At 40.2% G+C, this 18,421-nt stretch overlaps 1 long non-coding RNA gene across 1 annotated transcript; it reads left to right on the top strand.

Annotated features, from left to right (window-relative positions):
• The first annotated feature begins 11,452 nt into the window (after positions 1-11,452).
• LOC145435776 (uncharacterized) lies at positions 11,453-16,942 on the top strand. Its single transcript, XR_013914015.1, has 3 exons — positions 11,453-13,593; positions 15,678-15,875; positions 16,753-16,942. It is a non-coding gene; the product is annotated as an uncharacterized LOC145435776 (long non-coding RNA).
• Positions 16,943-18,421: the final 1,479 nt, after the last annotated feature.

Raw genomic sequence — 18,421 nt, 5'->3', positions numbered from 1 at the left:
ATCAGTGAAATACAACGTTAACGTGTTGAATAGTTTTAGAAACGCATTTCTTACTCGCGGCTGGGATTTTTTTCTGATTAAGCTAGCGGACTACTGCCATATAAACGCGGTCAAGTTAGGTTGAATTTCGCGCGTCATGCACGTATTGCAAATCCAATTCACACATTGACGACTCACGGTTATACGCAATCACAACGCAGTAGCCTTGTGACGGCCAACCCGGCGTACATTCACACAGCCGCGGACGTTCAACCACTGTTGCAAGTGAGTGGAGGTAGTTTTTAGAGAAGTAATTCTAGTTTTTCTGAGTACTCGGGTAATTGCTGTGCTTCCATACCACTCACCAAACAACAGCATCACAACTTGGTTTTTGCCAGGGTTATCTAGATATCCCTGGGTTTTGAATGTATTTGAAAATAGCACCCACATATTCATTGGATGGTCATTTTGTGGTAGTCATAAAAGCTTCACCCTCCAATTTCAAAAGTGACTATTTCCAACTAACTTCGTACGTCACAGATTTCTATTTTCGCTACTTCTATTTGAACCTGAGTAAATCATTGCAGCAATACTTCAGTAGCAACGCTGTATACATCAATCTTCTCTGACAAAACGTCGCCTATCCATGATCATTCCACAAAATCCAGGTCGACTTTTCAGGATCCCATCATGTTATGCAAAGAAATGAGGAATGATAAAACAAGATACATATACTTCACAGATGTAACATTTACGAATGCAGTATTGAATTTTCAAATCCCTAATTCATGCGTTTATAAACGAAATGATGCATGCATTTGAAAAACAAACATTAATATGCAACGGTACAGAAATAGATCGATGCAAAAGTAACAATGTGGACAACAAAAACAGTTTATGTGTGATTTTTTAAGCAATAACAGTGCTAGAAATCAATTTTTGTCATCTTCAACTTGTGAAAATTTCCTTCAAAAATGCAATAGTACACTCGCTTTCGTTTGCTCAAAAGTGGCCAATTACGACCTGAATGATGCCTTATCTACTCGTGATGAAATCTCCTGCCTCTTTTAGATGTTAGCTTGCTCTTGCCCGAATCATTGGTAGGAAGGGGAACATTTTCTGTAACTGTATATGATATCAAGGTTAAAAGAGCCAGGAGGAGATAACGATGAATTGAATACTAAAACCTTCAATAAATGTCAGTATTTCCACATACGTTGGGGGAGGAACTGTAAGCATTTCTCCTGAGCCTACATATGACATTCCTTTAGTGCGTGATAACACCAGCATATTTTGAACTATAATTGTCACAGATGTGATTCCCTGGCAAACACAGATTATTCCAGCAATAGTGGTTTTCCCGCATCAATCGATCCGAAGGCAGTTCCAGACTGGGAACGAAATTTCACATTTTTCAATATCCTTCAACTTCTTGCAGTATGCAGCCCGTTCTTACTTGCTCCCAGTTGAAGGTGGTGTCTGCGTGTTTCATACGAGCACTCTTTTCTGGTAAATTCAAGGTTGGAATTGTTCAATATACGCCCAGTCAACAAATACATTATAAGACATTAGATACGAAACTCGTTTTGTCAGTTTTGCCAGTCAACCATACCATTGGATCAAAATAAATAGTCATTATGGTAACAAGTAACTTCTCAACTAACACGTGTGTGTACAATGTACACATTTAGACAAATCTTGCCGGCTTTCCTGCGAGCTTCTTTCAGGCCCAATATCGTTAATAACAATAATCTACACACAAGAAGTCATGGATACGCAGTATTCCAAACTTTTTCCGAATTTTGAACAACCTTAGTGTACATGTAAAATCTGTGCAAATATATTCCAGTGAAAGATTTTTACAGAGGGGTGTTATATTGCTTGAAAAATAACTTACATCAAACGGAACATCATGCTGACTACCGGACACCAGTATTATTGCTGCATTATTTCACTCATGCACTTTGTTCTTCGAAATGCCAATTTTCCTTTTCAATGATGATTTAAGAGAAGCGAAGAGGTTCCATTCCCCTGACCCGGGAAAGAGTTATAAAGTAGCCTGGTTGCTTTCTATTAGAATGGGTCTCATCGACTTCTAAGGTTGGCCACCCACCAGCAATAAGATCACTCATATAAGTATCTGAATCAGTCATAATTTTTCAAGCTTTTTCCGCTCATATACAAATGCAAAAACATTAACAGCTAGTCAGTACCTGAACATTGCGCATTGGCGGAAGTTTGATTAGACCCTAATATGTAGTACTGTCTCACTATGCTCGCAAAACTTGTTTACAATCAACCAACAAACGAGAAAACAGTGAAATATCTGCCAGCAAAGGAGATAGTAGCACTCAACCACAGTCAACATTACTCAATGAAGTGTATGCAGTCAACCTTATCCGCGCACACGCTGATTTCGGCGGGAGTAAACCTTACTGCGTTAGGGGGCGTGGCAGTTTCCAATCATTGTATATATATCATTGGGTTGTCCAAAATTTGGAAAATCTCAAAAAGTCTCCGTGATTGTGTCTCATTCTATAGATTATTGATGAAAAACAACAATTAGCCTGAAAGAAGCTTACAGGAAAGCCGTTAAGATTTCGGTCAAAGCGTTTGAAAGTAGCTGCTCAAGAATGGGCGTGCCACTGACCATAGAACGGCGAGAAGACTAGTAATCAAATAACCACGGCTCTTGATTGGTCAGGTCTTCAAGAAGTCTGCTACCGGCGGGGATTCTGAGTGCGCACTGTTACAAGTTTGACAGGTGATGATTTAAGATTAATTCAGGACATGTTGAGGTACGAAATACATGATGATCAAACAACACCTGCTTCACAGAAGCTTTTACAGCATGACTGCTTCATTGTGAAGGAAACGGCTGAAGCCTACATGTTGTGTTTTCATCGAGAGAGAGCAAAGGCGCTTATGCAAGTGTTGAGCGAATTCACCGTTTCAGTACGGATCCACCATCAGTGAATACAAATATATAAAGCTTAACAATGACACTATACTTTGTGTGATCTTATTGGATCCAAGTTATAGTATATAGTGAAGTATTGAAGGTTCTAGGGATCGACTGAATCGGCCGGTTATGCTTGGCAGTCATACTTACAGCAAATTGAATTCACTTATAAGAGTTGTCAAAGTCCTTAATGATGCTGCATAAAAGCGGTTAAGGTAAGCACAGGTTATGCTGGATATGATATCCAAACTATGCTGGATACTATATGCAGCGTAGTCTGTGCTTTTCTTTACACCTCTTTTCTGCGTGATCAATAAGGACTTTGACATACCATATCCAGCACAGCCTGTGCGAGTGTGCCTACATTACCACCTCTTTTCTGCGTTATCATTAAGGACTTTAACAACGCCTACAAGTGCATTCAATGTGTTGTAAGCATCTGATAAGGGCCAAGCATAACCGGCTGATTCCGCCGATCCCTAGAGCATTCAAAACGTCACCTATATACTACAGCTTCAGCCCAATAAGATCACACAACGTATAGTGTCATTGTTAAGCTTTATATATTTGTATTCACTGATGGTGGATCCGTACTGAAACGGTGAATTCGCTCAACACTTGCATAAGCGCCTTTGCTTTCTCTCGATGAAAACACGACATGTAGGCTTCAGCCGTTTCCTTCACAATGAAGCAGTCATGCTGTAAAAGCTTCTGTGAAGCAGGTGTTGTTCGTTTATTATGTATTTCGTACCTCAACATGTCCTGGATTAATATTAAATCATCACCTGCCAAACTACTAACAATGCGCACTCAGAATCCCCGCCGGTAGCAGACTTCGTGAACACCTGATCAGCAACCTGCTGCTGCCGTGGTCATTGAAGCATAGCTGATTAGCCAATCAAGAGCCGTGGTTATTTGATTACTAGTCTTCTAGCCGTTCTATGGTCAATGGTACGCCCATTTTTGAGCAGCTACTTTCAAACGCTTTGACCGAAATCTTAACGGCTTTCCTGTAAGCTTCTTTCAGGCTAATTGTTTTTTTTTTATCAATAATCTATAGAATGAGACACAATCACGGAGACTTTTTGAGATTTTCCAAATTTTGGACAACCCTACTGTACACGGAGTATTGTGCGTTCTAGTGGAACTATGATGTTATCGACAATCGACAAGTACTCATTATGTCGTCACAAGCCGGCACGGCGGCACCTATATATCTTCGTTACTGCATCCGATGTTACTGACGGCTGACAGACTCTAGATTACTATAGATAACTAACCTACGGGTAAATTAGTAATCTATATAGACCGCAGAGGTGGCCAACCTTTTGCGAACGAGTGCGTTGCCCACTAGCCGCGCCAGGCGCGTAAAATTTTAAAAGTTAATATTATTATTACTTGGGTATGTTGCGGGTCGACTGTATACCGCCCGCTGGGCTCAGTTTGCAAGGACAGGACTATTCGGCATCTGGACATATCGATATCGAAGATTTCCGCTAATATACGACGATCAGTTTGTGCCTACATTTCATCGTCGACGATCTTTCTGCGAGCGCAAACGCGAATATATTTTCTCTCGTAATTGCTAATATACCCGGCTAAATCAGGCGTTTTTTCATTTTCAGGTGGGGGTAGGCTACAGAGAAAGAAATCGCGTTACAATTAAACACGCGAAGCGTGTAGAAAAATTTTACTACTTTTTTAGTTTATTGTAATCTACGACGATTTACTAAAAATTTGACTGCTGGACCCTGGATCTGCCAATGCGTCGGAACTAACATTTTAGTCATCAACATTCCAAGTGTCGCGGCCATACTAACTATATTTTTGGTTGGCCTTGCAAGTTCACAATCTGAGCAATTCAATTTCGAGAATATAACAGAATTTCGATAATATAATGGGAAATTAGCTTGCGGGCTACTCAAAACCTTCTCGCGGGCCACATATGGCCCGCAGGCCGCGGGTTGCCCACCCTTGATATAGACAGACACCTTGGATAGTTGCCGGAGCCGGAGCTGGAGCCGAAGCAGTGGTAATAATGCGGCTCCGGAGCTGGAGCCGGAGCTAATGTATGAGAGAAGAAAGCTCCGGAGCCGGAGATGGAGCAATGCAAACTTACGGCTGCTCCAAAGCCCTGCTTTGAAGTCAAAATCCTTACAGACTACCATACTTGATAAATCCAGGAAAGTTGGTTTGATTATGTTCACAATAAGGTCAGTCATGTTCATAATAAGTTCGATTTTGTAACTATCACGACAGTTCGCGGTCGTTTGTGAGGTTAAATCTGCATTAGGCGTATACTCGAAAATTAGGGTGTCCTGCAGTTTCCGCGTTTTCAAGGTATGTTCTGCGAGGCCAGGTGCATAATCGTTAGTGAACGACTGTCTGACTCTCAGATACCTAATAATTTCAATTGTCAACATAAACCTATTACATTTTGAGTATACGAGATTTGAATGTATGGACAATAACTGAGAATTAAATTATCACAAGTGAATCTATATATTACAGCGTAAAAGATATTGGAATGCCAGCAACTCTTTGCGGTCATAGTTACTACCACATTACCTAATTTACCCGGCCAACTCGTCATGATCATTCCTGAAATCAACACAAACATGCCACTGACTTGAGTTAACCACAAAACGGCATCAAGTTTTAAATCCACTTGTAGCTGTCGGATTATTTGAATGCATCGATAGAGAATATTATTGGACTCGTCGGTATTGTTACTTCAACAAATTTTCGCTTATACCAACTGCGAAAGTTAATATCGAATCGTAAGACTTGAAACAAATCACATATTTGTTTGATGATAACACAGACATGACAAAAAACATTACCGAGATTTTATAAACTAGTCATATTACTCTACACATCTATCAATATCAAAATGCAAGTCATCAAACTTTTTGTTAAATGTAACATTGCACTTTTGGAATCGGATTCGTTATAGTCATACAAATTGTATTAAACCCAACACCAAAACAAAAGGACTTTTTAGTTCATTGAAATCAAATCATTCGTCTTCGACTTGTGCTTTATTAGATTGCACGCAACAATTCGTTACGAATGAGCTGTAACCAAAGTTAAGAAATCTTGACTTTTTTGAGAGCGTGGCTTATACTCTGTGTCTGGGCTTTTCAATACACTGTCAGTACCGCGGGATCGGCGATGATAAAAGAGGGTCAACTTTCAGGCTCAACTCCCGAAACACAGTTTTTCTTCTAGATTTTCCGTTGGTTGACTAAAAAAAGCCGTCGCTTACGTTCTTACCCCGATTTCCTGTTTAGCATCATTTATGCCAATTTTCCCTCGAAACTATTCACCATCTTAGCTCTAAAAGCTGTCAAGGAGGATGAATTGCCATTAAGGAGGACATTTAGGCCTCATCGAAGGACATTTTCAAAAACCTGAAAAAAGAGGGCAAAATTGGGTTGGGGGGCGCTAGAGCACGATAATTTTTGAAACGGGGCGCTGGAGGAAAAAAGGTTAAGAACCACTGATCTACAGCTACAACACCACTGGGTTGTGGGTCGAGTCCGACCGAGGTCGACTCCAGAATTCCTACCTGAGTGTTGAAGGTTTATCTAGGCTCTTCCTCGCCATAGCATCTGTGAAAGCGGTGTCTTATAAGAGCCTAGAAGTGGGCAGTTATGGAATAACAATTAAGAAATTGGCCTGGTGTAAATGACCTTTGTAGTCGATAACCACCACGAATACCGCAAACAAAACAAACGACTACTATGCCAAGTACAGCAACAATTTTATTCAAATATTTGAAAATGTGATTATTTCGTGCCAGGCGTAATTTCACGAAAGTGAGTCACATTTTCACGATGCGTGTGGAATGTCAGTCTGCCAGATCCCGTCATGTAAGGCCTGATTAGAAATATATTTATTCCCCCAATTATTGGTGCTGCGGCCCGCAGCGCAATCAAAAAGTAGGATATTGACCAACGAGCACATTTGAGTTTGAGACCTCTGCTCTAAACCTACACCAACCCCACTCGCTCTCAGCGCTCCTCTACCATTCAATTTACAACTAGTGCCCTCCAATTGCCCTTTCATGGCCAGCGCTCCCGTCCCGCTCAGCAACGCTCCCTTGGGATCGCTGGCGCCCACTTTTGGAACCACTGGTTTTGACTCTCTATGAAAAAAAAAGATCTTGACGACATTTACAGTAAAAATTGAACCGTAATATGTCGTATCGTATATATCATATCTTGGGCACTGAATACTGCGACAGGCCACCAGTTACTCGCGCAGTTTATCCATGCTCACTTGGATTTCTTCACTTAGACATTCAAAGCACTGGGCAGGATCTCCCTCTCTTACCTGGAACATATGAAACTCTAACTAATCGGGAATCGCACCGGGCTTGGTGGGCTTGATTGCGTTGCCGCACAGTGCGCGAATATACGAGCAACGCACCAATCGAAAACTGCGTTCGTATGTTCCTTAGGGTCTACTGATCCATGTTTAACTGCTGTTCGTATGAAATCCTTCCCCGATTCAACTTTCAAATCACTCATGTTAATATTTGCTATACTGCGACCTCGGGCAACTAATTTGGTTCTCGGTGGCTGTAGTATAAAACCAAGGTACAATTGCGGCCTGCAAAGGTGAAATCAGAAATCACACCCCGTAAAGAAATGTGAATTTGTAATCGCGTGGTTTTCACGAAAGGAGTTCTTCATTTAGTTTGGTTCCATAGACCAATATCATTTGAGTAGGGAAAATCTTTCCTGGAGGTCGCGGGATAATAACTATATTTAACAAAGATATCAATAACGTTAGGCCCGCTCGAAATTAATGAATAGTAATCTCCGCGCGGCATGAACGTCGCTAATATGTACAAATTAAAATCATACCATTACATGCACTAAAATCACACCCCCTACATCGGCTTTCCAGGCAAATCGGATCACATCGGCTAAGAGAGGATAAGAAATTAATTGTAGAATATGCAAGTACAAGTACCAATACGATTGACAAAATTCATCTTTTATCACAATATTGCGCACTAATTTAAACGAATTATATGGTTAAGTGCGGTGTACGCGTTTCGGGGGAGCGTGGAAGAGTGCTGTTGGCCCTGGGAGACACGAAAGTTCAATAAAGTGTCGTTCAATAAATTCATGATGAGGTTGCGTGGCTCATGTGCCCAATTTTGGCCGCATATAATCGCCCATAAGACGGCTTAATCACAGTAAATAGAGCTCAGCAAATGAAATTTGAAATTATACTATCCACAGTAGTACCGGGTACAACTTATCCTTATCGCTCACCGTCTTATTCAGTAATGGCCTTGTAGTACGAGTGAGGGCGTCATACGGTCGCATTGCCTGACACTGGTTGTGAAAAAGAAGGTATATAAATATAACTACTGTATTATACCAAAGCTATCATTTGTATCACATATTGCGATGCAATCATCATCCAGTTCAAAATAGACATGTCCTGCATGGGATGTATACCAACACCAGCCCAGCTCTGTCCCGTCTGCATATGTCAGCTTTCTGGTTTTGAGAGTGTAATATGACTGCTTTTAGAAACTGCTTACCTACTAGAGTAGTTTTCAGAGACAGTAAATTCTACGTATACTCGAAGAAGTTTCGGGAAGCTTTGAAAAGCAATACTTCGATTCCTACTTGCGTGCAATTCTGCGATTCGACTTCTTCGTGACCCTTGAGTACAGCCTCTGACCACCTCTGCGTATGAGTCGAAGTGAGAGTAAGGCAGTGTAGCAGAGGTGGCCAACCTGCGGCCGTAGCAGGGAATTTGTGCGGCCGTCGACACGTATTTCTATTAGTATGAGTTGGCGGCTATTAACATGAAAGTTGGATTTACGAATTGACTACCGAATGTTTAGGAGATTTTGTTAATCCTGAAATTTTATTCGGTCTATGCACGATTCAATTCGACTTCATATTTCGATTTTAATATAGCAGCGGCATTTGCAATCTGAGCCCCACAGTACAGATGTGAACAGCAGAGGAAAATGATTAGGGATGGTGCGAACCCCTGAAAGGTTCTGTGGTTCGTGTGAACGCGAACCTTTTTGAAAGGTTATGTGTGAATGCGAAAGTTAACTTATGACGTCATATTGCTAATTCTAACCCTGCATTTCCGTGAAGTGATGTAATAATGTAGGCTACTTGTACGCGATACCAAGCGACGACTCACGCCACATTATGCCACAATGCTGAAGTATATGCCGACTTTTTAAACGTCACAAAATGAGTCAAATGGAACAATCAAATGCTATAATCGGATAAAATCTATATCTTCCGTCGCTTTGCCAACAGTTTCGACAAGGACTTGCACGAGAATATTAGGCCGGACCTGACAATGCAATCGGCGTCTGACTGTTGATACGTTGATATTGAGCAAAATGTATAATGGGTTTCTATACTTGCTACCGATGTTGCCCCATAAACAAATTATACAGTAGCCAACACCCAAATTGCACGGATTTGGTTATTATGACACAATCAACAAAACAAATCAAGATGGATCACGGACGCCTGGTAGATTTTTTACATCAGAAAATGATTTATTCGTTATATGAATTCCATTGATGATTGAATCAGCATCATTTGCTGACTACCCACATGTAGTGTATTTCGTTCTTGCTGTTGTGTGATTGCGGGTTAAGCTCACAGCAGAGATTACTGAATATTCACAAACGAAAATCTGAATATTTCGAGCAATCATTTGTAACAAAGCAAGAATTTTTTTGGAGATTGGCAAGGTGCATTCTTGTTCAGTGTTGATGTTTTTATGCTTCCATCGCCATGCATATAGGGTGGTCAGAAGTTGCAATGCGAAGCATTTCCACAAATGATGTTATAATGAAGTGAAAAATTATAATATAGCAAAACGGTTCACATCGCAGAACCTACCAAGGTTCGTTTATGAACGTGAACCTGTAGATTTTAGAGGTTCACACACAGAACGCGAACGTGAACTACACTTTCACGCCATCCCTCAAAATTATGAACCCCATTAAGAATAACAACTTGGAATCGTGTGCTCCTCGCGTGAGAAATTTGTTTCTGGCACGTTGGGGCGAATCCAATGTATTTCCACCATGCCAGTGGTTTTCAACCATTTTGTCTTTGCTGGCCGTTTTTGTACCGTCATGATTCCCCGAGGACGATCCAAGTTTTAGTTCAAATGTAGCTCAATAATCGCACAACCGTCATCTGTCTTGTGCAGGGGTGGGCAATTATTTTCCTCCGCGGGCCAAAAGGGAAGTAGAAAATACGTTGGCGGGCCGAGTGAAAAAAATTTACCAATATCATCCAGTGTATTTTAATTTTATTTCTAAATTACATTGTTAATAAATTATGCTCAGTGAATGTGTTGATGTTAAGTTATGAGAAAGTGACGGTTAATTAAAAAACTATCTATTTGCCGTCATGATTCGAAACAATGTTAAACCCCAGCAAACACAAAACCGTAAAAGGATCATCCGGGATCATCTCAATTAGGTTCTGATTTTGTAAGTGTCGAGGGAATGTCTAAAATACGTAGTAGGATGGTCTTGTGGTTATATTCAATCAGAATAAATTCATTCTCAGCGTTGTCCCATCTCATGCATTAGGCTTCGTTATATCCGGTAGTTAACCTAATAATGCAAATTTTCTATCTCTCGCGGGTATGACTAAAATACGTAGAAAGGATGACTTAGTCGGTACATTCAATCACGATGAATTCCTATCCGGTTTTGTTCGATCTCATGCGGTAGCTTCGTTCTATACATTAGAAAACAATGTTCTCCCTTCGTTTTATTGCGTGAGGATGTCACCGGTGTTGTATATTCGTGTTGTTGCTCTAAGGTCGAACAGTTTTGTTTTCTTCTGATATATATGATCTTCATTATATATATATATTCGCTCTTTCGGTAATCTCGCATGTTCAACGAGTATGGCTAATATTTTTATTCAGAGAATAACTAAATAAGTGAGATGTTGTACGTTCAGGAATATGATTATCGATGCGTGACTTGTAGAATATTTCGGCGATTCAAATTTTACGTCATCGCGCCGGACAAGATTTGACGCGCAACAGGTCGCACCCACGCATAGTTCGCTCTTTCTGTATGGTAAATGCCGTAAATATATAGGAATTGTGACTGACTGAGGTAGCGGGTTAAAGGTATATACGCAGTAGCATATAGCTTATGGGGTATTTCGAATTGCCTGTAGTATATGACGCCTAGAGCTGTTTGACTTTCTGCAAAACAGGTGCAGACAACTATAGAAAAGTTTCAGCTTTTCCAGGTTAGAATTAGAGTTAAACCGTTTTTTCCGAATTAGATTACAATTATATTGCTGGCATTTCGCTCTAATTTAGTGAAATTAGACCGCTATTATTATCTAGTTGTCCAAGTCGCTTCAAACATCTGAATTACCGGTACCTATATACCTACGGCATATCATACGGTAATATTTATGCTTGAATTTTCTAGGTATATAAGTCAATATAGATACATAACTGTAGAACACTGATTCGTGATTTTATAAAAGTTGGTGCAAGAATGGACATTTTCAACTTGATGTTGATTAATGGAGCAAAATTTGATATTTGAATGCAATTATACCTCGAATCCAGTGACAAGATTATTAATCGTTGAAACCAAACGCAGCTTGTATTTATGTTGGCCCAGAGAATTTGGCTAGCCAAACCATATTGATAGAATATGGTCACAGTAAGATAATATTTTGGGCTAATTTACATGAACTTTCCAACATTTGATTTGATATGTCCGCTAAAACAGTTGTTATTCTGCTTTCGAATAAGACCTAAATTGCTGGTTTCAATGGTAACTGTGTTTGTCAAAGGCTGTAAAGGTAATTTCTTTTCCATGTTAGATGTTTGTTTGTTTGTTTGTGGTGTTCATGGTGGTGGTCGACTACACTGGTCATTTTACACCAGGCCGGTTCTTATTATTATCATTCCGTATCTGCCCGATTACCAGTGAACTCGGCACTTAGTGAATTCGGCCGCACAAACTCGGCACTTGGTGAATTCGGCCGGAATAGCGGTACCGGTCACCATGATTGGTTACTGGAATGTTTGCCGGTGAACTTGGCACTTTGAGTGGTTGTCAATGTTGCACGGGGGTCAGGGCATGCGTAGATCACACAGTCAATGCGTGATTAGATCACAGATTGCGTAATCGCGGGAAATAACGCAACGCTCTTCACTTGGTGAACTCGGCCCTTGGAGGAATTGGCACTAGAACACCTTCGCATTAGAAATGCATTTAATATGAATGAACAGTATCAAAAAGGAAATTTAAACGTGTCGTGGCTCGCGGTAGATCTCGTAATCTTGGGATCCGTCAACCCTGTTATCGAGACACCCTAACTCCAGAGTGGAATCGTCTCTCCAAAGGCAAAAAATAATTTATTTTGACGTGATCATGCAAAACATTTGTTGATGAGGAACACTGGCTTGTCGTGATCGATAAACGAAGAGGCGCTGCTTGATCTTCCACGGTTTCGATCTCACATACAACGCCAAGATCCATCTTCTCAAAACTTACACCACACAGGCCCGTCACTCACGCCATCGATTCCAAGCAGACCGCGCGTGGTCGGTATATGAGCGCTGCGTTATTTCCCGCTACTATGCAATCCGTGATCTATTCACGCCGTGACTGCATGATCTACGGATGCCCTGACCTCCTTACAAGATTGACGAATCACTTGATAATACTATTATTAGTTTAATAATTCATATTAATAGCTGTTAATACACTTCATTACAAAATTTCCCGAGGGCCGAATTCACCAAGTGCCGAGTTCATCGGCAACCATCTGCCCACTTATAGCACGGCCCACTCCTAGGCTTTTTAAGACATGGCTATGCGGATCAGATGGCGAGGAGGAGCCTAGATAAACGGCCAACACTTCGGTAGGAATTATGGAGTCGACGTGTCAGGCTCGAACCCGCAATTCATTGGTGTTTAGCTATAATGGAACGTACCACTACGTTACCTTGCCATACCTTGTAAAATAGGACCGTAGCATTTGGCATTTCGTGTGGCAATTGACTTTTGTGTGGAAAATTGTGTTTGTTTCAGAACTTATCCGAAACTTTTATTCCGCCATAGATTGTATATGATAAAATGATATCGGAATTGATCCTAGAATAATTCCAAAGCCACTCACCACAAAGGAGGATTTAAAGAAGTTTGATGACATATTGAATGAAAGCAAAAGCCTTTGCAAGATATGTGGTATGTTGAATCTGTTTTGTTATTTTTAAATACTTTGTTGTGCCGATAGCAGACGGTATATATAAACGTAAGATGTGGAAGCTATCAAGGTGTTATGTTTATTATTTTTAGAAATTCAGTCAGTCAAAGTGGACGATCGTATTGCTTGGATTATATTTAGGCTTATTTTAGCATCTTTGAGATGCAACTCTGAACGTGGACGGTCATGAACAGTCAACTAATTCTGTTCCTATATTGACGTATCAGACATTTGCACTCGTACCGTTGACGGTGACAATATTGGTCATTCAGCAAGAAGCATCCTGACGAAGGTTCCCAGTCTGGTGTGGTTATAGCAGAGTCGGAAAGAATGGGAAATACGCGTTCATCAACCTCCATTTGAACAAGATCACATATAGTAAGAGACATTCATGATATGCTGCAAATGTGACTGTGTTCTTTGTCTAGTCACCCCACTCATGTAATTATTGAGGCTTCATGCCAGGGTTGTAACCAAGTCACAAGGCTCCGAGTCGCAAGTCAATCTCACTTTTATAGTTTTGACTCGAATCATTTTCAATTCACCACCAGGTCAAGTCCGAGTCCAAGTCAGCGAGCAGAGGTCCAATTCCGAGTTATGGTATTATGACTCGACCCAGAGTCTAAGTCATTGTGTTATCTGCTCAGTTTCCAATTTAAGTCTTGTTAAACCAACTTTTTATATTATTTTTTTGTGATATCGACTGGGTCGCATTTATAATAGGCTTACCATATCTCGGAAATGAAAAAAGAGGACACTTTTTCAGAAATTTCAGACATGCAAAACTGGAGAAGAATTCTCAAAAACCGGTAAATTTCACCCGCTTCATGATCGGTTGACTGAAAAAAAAAAAAAAAAGGTTATCACTTCCGCTCAGAGCTCAAAAACACGTTTTTCACTCCTCATTGCTAGGTGGATGACTAAAAAAAAAAAAAAAAGGTCATCATTTCGCTCAGAGCTGGAATCACCGCTTTTCCCTCCGAAATACCCGCCGGAGCTTCACTTCTGCGCTAATTTGCGGCATATCACTCGCAATTTCCTCTATATCTGACCTAAATTTTCAAAAAAGAGGACAAAATCTCCAAAAAGAGGACAAAAGGGCGTCCTCCGAGGACACTTTCAAAAAAGTCAAAAGAGAGGACGTATGGTAAGCCTAATTTATAATATACGAATTTTCCTTACTTTTAGCAGTTTTACCAGTATCGATAGACGAAATCCCAATAGCGATTTGCTATACTATTCTTTGAAATAACCATGAAATGTCCGTCTTGGCCGTCTGAGTCTCAAGTCATGCGCAATGAGTCGAGTCATTTCCGTACTTTGAGAAGATGACCCGAGTCAAGTCGAGTCAACAGAAAATCGTGACTCGAGTCTTACAACCCTGCTTCATGCAATGAGCATTTACTTTGAAGATAAATAGTAATTAAATAACTGGTTGGTGGTACAAAATTTTAATACTGCTTTCAAAAATACCTTCATGATAAACGTTATTGAAACCCGAAGAACTTTTCGCGTGCCAATTAAAGAGCTACCGGCACGATAAAGGAAGCAAAACAGAGTTTAATTCAAAACCAGATGGAGAATTATGACGCATTAATGTCGAATTTAGAAATAACATCAATGGAGCCAGAACACAGCAACAATGCAGTGTATAATAACAGTTGCGTAAAACAGTATGACAGCGTGACACAATTCTTTAATTATTTATTATAGTGGTGCCCACCGTAAATACTATTTTATTCAAATCCAAATTTTTCGATGACAATAACTCCGCTTCCACTTGTTTGAATCGAACCAAATTTGATGAACATCGTTTCTATACATAACCCAACACTTTCATGGGGTGAACAGAAAATTTTTGAATTTTTTCTATTTATTTTTAAAATAATAAATAGAAACTTTCTTTTCCTGTAGCAATGCGGCTACTGTTTGGAATTGAACCAAATTTGGTGTGTAGGCTTGAATTAGGTAACCTAACAATTTTATCAAGTAGCCAGAACGATTTGAGAAAAAAAGTCATTTTTAAGAGCCCTAATGTCCATGTCAGAGAAACGTTTTAGGGTAGGCCTACTCACATGTCTCGCAGCGTTCTCTACATAATCGTCAATTGCGATACAAACTGTTCACTTGTATTGGTAAAGCCATCCAACTTCGAATTGTAAAATGTTGGGAGTCTTGATATCAAATTTTTGAAAGGTGCACTTTGAGAAATTTTGGAATCTGTCAAATTATACAAAATTTTTTAGCAAATTCTTTGACATATTTCATCTATTTGGGACTCGATCAACGTAAAAGAATTGGTAATTATTTTATACAATATATTGTATTTGTAGTTGAAGTATAATAATAATTCTTGTGGTTACCGCACTTGTAACGATTCACGGCCATAACTGGAATAATTAGAATGATGTAACTTTCAAATTGTCATGCATTTTGCAACAACATTGTTCTCAATTTTCAAGGTGCTGACCATTGGAGGAAGAATCACCATTAAGCCGGGAATTCACGATCCGTAAACGCGGCCGACTGTTTCTCTCCTCAAGCGGAAGCGACAGAGGAGAGAAGCGAAGAGAAAAAAGGAGCAGAAATAGCAAGAGTGTGACAAGTCGCGTCCGTTCCGCTTTAATGCGTATTTCCATCCGCGAAGCGCGAAGTAGTAGGTGTGAAAACTAATGGGCGTTTGGTTAGCGCTTATATAAGGTTGACTCCAGCGCTGTATTTGCTAAATGTTGCGGTGAAATAGGGGTGGTGTCATTTGGTATCAATATTGACTATTAAAAGACCATTTGTTAGTGGTCATGGATTTGTTCGGGCAGTATGCAGTAATTTCTGATGGTCACTTCCCGGGCTTCTGTTCTCCAACCCCTCATGATTGTTATTCTGCTTCTAGTAAGACTGTCGATTCTAATGTTTTATCGTATCATTTGTCGGAGGTTTCGCTCGCTTTATTTACAACATTCTGCTCTCTGCTAGGTCAATTACTGGCTAAGTATCACTACAGCCTAAGGAACTGCACTAATTCTCATTTTAATGTCTTGCTGGTTATCTTGCTGTCAATTCTAATAATTTGTTAATGTCTATACCAGTGCCGCCACACAAATGTTTTGTTCTCTGTACACAATATTGTTAGGTCTTCAGCTTTCCAGGCAGAGTATCATTCCACTTTCTAGACTTAGTATATATCTCTCCAACTAGCTGCCAAATAACTGATTCGTTTGGATTGTTGAATTGATCATTTTTGAGAGAATGTGACGAAATTTTAGTCAAGAATTCATTTTGTGTTAGTGGCTGTTTTCAAAGATTGCTGAAGTAGTCTGCGTTGATCTTGATAATCAAGTAGAAGTGGCGATTGAAGTCAGTTCTCTAGTCATATAATAATAAAAACTTGAAAACTTGAGTGGAAATAGTCCAGAATCAAATCCATTTTAGTAAGTATCGGTGAAAAAAATGTAGGAGTCATTCGTTACTCGCTACCTCTGCCATTTTGCAGTACGAATGTCTTAGCTAAGAATCGTCATTTTCATTTTATTTCTTCAGGGTGTTGAAAAGAAAACGCCAGAGGGATTATCATCATCAGACGATGAAACCTTCTGATTACTGACTGTTCTCATAGTTTCATTCATTGGCACTACTTTGCACTACAAGTAATTTCGTTCGTTTCATTTTTTACGCCGCCATTATTTACTTGCCAATTCGTTTTGAATTAAATTACCGCAAATGTGATTAATATGTAGTAGATAATGTGGTGTGGTGTGTGTGTACGCAGCCGTGATCAGGTTATCCCCAGTGGGAGAAAACAGGTTATTATATCAGGATCTTTTTCTAATGTAGGATCTACATTCTACTCACCATGTTTAAAGGCTGTAGCATCTGCATAATATTTACATTATTGAAGGACATGGAAAAGACATTGAATTGAGTCGATACAAAATCCCCCTTTCTACGACCTGCCGAGATCTAATATCTACTACATCGACTCAGCTTTTCTACATCTTTGGTCTGTACTGTGTTTACTGGGACATTTCAACTCTCTTTAACCCCTACCCACGTTATTCTATCAGGACTCTAAAACAATGGATCTCAAAGTTTCTTAGGAACGCCTCTCTTTATGATAGTGAAAAATTTCACTCCCCCTTATGATATCACAAAATATTAAAAAGTGCAATCAGAATGCTACCAATCCCAACGGATAGTTTGATGGCATGGAAGGTTATAGCTGTTGAAGAGAGAATTCTCAAATACCCAAATCGCACTATACACAGATCAATAACCATAATCTGGGAGGAATTCGCGCGGGGTGCAACCCCCCCCCCCCTTCCAATGCTTTCGCGCCCCCAGTTCGAGAACCACTGCACTGAGATGTATTTGCAATAGTACAGAGCTCATTTTCTTAGTAGCTGTCCTCCGAGCGGTGTGCAGCCCAAGTAGCCTTGATGTTGAGCGAAGCTTGCAGTTTTTCTGAACTTCGACCGATCCCCCCTGACCGTGTCTTTGGGGTTTTTGTCATAAAACCGACTCTAATTGAAATCCTTAATCGCGGCAACATGTTCGGCAAAAACTAAAAGAACGGGTTTATCCCTGACTTCAGTATACAGATATGTAGTGCTCCAAGGTCCTAAGCCTTCTTTGAGTTTCAGTTTTCGCCTTTCATGCCCGTTAATCCGTTATGGGTGATAGATATGATGTGTCATATAGTAATCGCGGGATTTGGAAACGTATCATGTAACAATTTGAAACACATACCATATAATTAGCGTTGGGAACCCGGGAAATCCCGATCCCGGGATCCCGGGATTTGAAGCAATCCCGATCCCGGGATTAATCGCAATGAAATCCCGGGATTCGTAAACAACCTCTACCAAGGCTTACGTAGCGCCATATCTCTCATTTTGAAAAATAAAGCAGTGTACAAACTCGGCTGATTGTGTAAAACAATTCACAATTATGTGATATTAAAACCAGCTATGGCATAGCAATGAACAGCACAATCACTTGCGTGTTCCGTCGTAGTCTACGGATCGTAGCAGTGTAACTAAGTATCGGGGCGTTGCAGAGACGGTGCTGTGGAGGTGAAATACAGGTCGGGATAATAGCTAATTTCGAAGATGTCATTGCGAAGATAAAATCAGATGTGTGGAAAAACTTTTTGTCTTGCAAATCTACAGAAAAAGCCTAATGCAACTCGTGTCAAAACGTGTTGAAAGCT

Source organism: Botryllus schlosseri, chromosome 3, assembly GCF_051294905.1.
Source record: "Botryllus schlosseri isolate E-star chromosome 3, Bs_hap1, whole genome shotgun sequence".
In the NCBI taxonomy this organism is placed as follows: Eukaryota; Metazoa; Chordata; class Ascidiacea; order Stolidobranchia; family Styelidae; genus Botryllus; species Botryllus schlosseri.
This window is presented reverse-complemented; position numbering and strand designations above follow the sequence as displayed.